Below are 3,160 nucleotides of genomic sequence, written 5' to 3'. Positions count from 1 at the left end.
CTTGACCTAAAATGATTTGACAAGCTCTGGTTATATATTTTTATTGGGGAAAAAGAACCTGTAATTTCACACTCACTTGTTATCATTTGCTGCCTTCTGAGGGCTTTCGCTGCTCGCATTGGAATTCTGGGTCTGTCATTGAGAGATGAGGTGAGATATTTCAAAGATGCCTGTGTTCTCACTGTGCACAGGCAGATTCTTCAGCCTAGGTCTCAGTTTCAACTTCCCATCTCACCAGCTCTGTGTCCTGTAGCCTCTCTCCACTACTGGCAAAGGCCCACGTGGCCAATGCCATTGCCACCCTCCACCTCTGTCATCACCTCTGATGGCTTCCCTACTCCCCACCCTGCTTGCCTCCCCTCACTTCTTCACCCTTCCAAAATGTCCGTCTCCCTAGAGCCTCCACCACCAAGCTGAGTTGACGAGTCCTCCTGGAGGGCACTGTGGGATGACCTTCCATCTCCTTTCCCATGTCCCCTACACAAACATCCATTCATTGTCTCACCATATGGAGGATTTGTCAGTGAACACCAAGGATACAAAAGTGAATAAAACAGAGAGATTTCCCTCTAGTTGTGTATATGTAACACAGGATTTGGTTGGAGAAATAAGTGGATTATTAGATAACTACAGGTGTGTTGAGGGCTGCAAAGGAGGGCCATAATGGTTTCACCAGTCAAAACAGGGAGACCATCCAAGAACTAGGTAGATCTTTTCATTTTCTAAGGTCTTCTTTAATTTCTTTTTTTAGGGTTCTGTAATTTTTATTCTATAGACCTTTCATCTCTTTACTCATCCAACTGTGTGCACTATTGATTAGATAGTCATTCATGAAGGAGGCGGGCACCCAGGAGATGCTCACACCACAATAAATACTGTCGCCTCTGCCTTCACTTACTTCCAGAGCTGACCACTCCACCACACCTCCCACCACCCCCTGGATTCTGGCCACTTCACCTCCCGCAAATGTTCTGTGAACACCTGAAAAGAAGTTGTGTTCTTTTCTTTTTTGAAGCTGTGGATGCTGCAAAGCACTTGATCTGTCTCATTTCCACTCCTGCCACCCAGACTGGTTGCTAAGAGTAGCTAAAAGAGGCACTCACAACGTGGCCAGGTCACGGACTCTTCTGCTCAAAGTTCTCCAGTAATTTAATGGCATCTGCAGAACAAATCAGAGCTTCACCTTGACCCTCAGGGACTCAGGGGCCTGGTTTGGCTGAGATCTCTGGTTATTATTCTCCACTCTTCCCCAGCCATACCCTGTCCTTGAACGATACCAACTCGCTCTCCTGTCTCTAGACTTCATTTTATTTTGCTGTTACATTTTCTATCTCTTTCCTCCACCCACCCTACCAGGACAATAGCCCTGAAAACACTTGACTTAGTTCATTTTTCTTGAGGAGACTTACAGTCTCTCGAGAATACATGGTGTGTCTGTCTGTATCCCCTATAGCAACGTAAACCCCATGTGGACAGAGATGAGATCATGTCTGAGATATTAGAAATGCCCAGAAACTCTCCCAGGGAGAAGGAAAGAAGGCAGAGATGAGAGAGGGAGAGAAAAAAGGGAATTATTGCATATCCTGCCCCAGACCCCATGCCTGGCCCCACCCTCTTCCACCTCCCCGGAGTCACAGAGGAAACGCTGCTATTTCTGTGAGCAGAACCAGTGTCCCTGTCAGGGCTGTGATGTAGAAAGTGATGCAACTTTAATGGTTAGAGGAGGAAGAGGACTTCCCACAATCCCTTCAGAAAACCACAGGAGCTCTGTGGAGGGGAAGGGCCGTGGGGTTCTGGCTGGAAGGCCTGACCCGTGTTCAAGGAAAGACATGAACCTTGAACCTAGAGGACTCTGAGGCTGCACTATGAAGGGTTGGTGCCCAGAGTAGAGGATAGGGTGGTCACCCCTGTTCCAGAACCTCTAGGACACATTCAGTGGGAACTGTAAGGTGCTAGACCCAGGGTAAGATACCCTGTGTTGCCACTTGTAAATGGAGCCATTCTGCAATGGTGCAGGTAGGCAGGTATAGGTAGGGGAACCACCTGTTCTCGGAGGAGGGCTGGTTGCCTGGGGGACAGTGCTGTACCTGCGTTTCACTGAAGCATCTCTGAGTATCATTTCCAAGAATGCATTTTGTGTATAAATAATGATAAATTCTGATTACTTGGAAAGAACAGGGAGATTTCTTGGAGCAGATGAGGCAGACGCATTCTGTGAACACCTGAAAAGAGGTGGAAGAAGTGAGAAGATTCCGTGAACACCTGAAGTCTTCTCACTTCTTCCACTTCTTGAAAAAAGAAAAGAATACAACTTCTTTTCAGGTGTTCACAGAACAGTGATAAAAACCAACTATCTATTTAGCAATGGAGAAAAAATATTAAATATAGTCCCCCAAAGTAGAAATAGTAGACAAAACTCTCATAAAGATGCAACAAACTTTCATTTTAATAGCAACACCATTTTAAGAAGTCTTTGCCATCTGGAAATGAAGAAGTACAACTACACAATTCTTGGGTCCAAGAGGAAATAAACATCAAAACAGATAAGTTTCTAGAAGAAATTGATAATAAAAATTTAAACATGAGAATTTGTGACGTTCATCAAAGCACTGTTCAGAGGAACAGCAAAAGCCATAAATCAGTATGTCAAGGATTTTTTAAGTTATAGAAAACTGGTAGTAAATAAATTCAAGATTCTAGACTAATAACACACAAAAAAGCTAGTTATTCTACTGGAGATGAAGAGAGAGAAATCACAATTCAGAAGATTTAAAAAAATCCTAGGAATAAAATTACTGTAGGAAACAGAAAGCATCAAAAACAATAATGAGAATGATATTTTTAACTATATGGAAACACATTTGAACTTTGGATTAAATAGCTATTTTCCTAGAAAAAAATATGATTAATAAGTAGCAACTAGAAAATCAAGACACATCAGCTATCCTCCAGGCATAAAGATCATTTAATTTAATTCCATTTCAACTATTCCAGCAAATATAGAAAGGAAAAAAATCCATTATTTTTATGGACTGTGACATTGAAAGCAGAACCTGACAAAATTGTATTTTAAGAGAAGAAACTGCATGAGTTACATAGGAAAATCAATTTAGAATCCTGAGCGAAAAGCCAGGCGATAGAATTCAGTGGCCCCTTAAAA

The sequence above is a fragment of the Callospermophilus lateralis genome, chromosome 16 (assembly GCF_048772815.1).
Source record: "Callospermophilus lateralis isolate mCalLat2 chromosome 16, mCalLat2.hap1, whole genome shotgun sequence".
Taxonomy (NCBI): domain Eukaryota; kingdom Metazoa; phylum Chordata; class Mammalia; order Rodentia; family Sciuridae; genus Callospermophilus; species Callospermophilus lateralis.
This window is presented reverse-complemented; position numbering follows the sequence as displayed.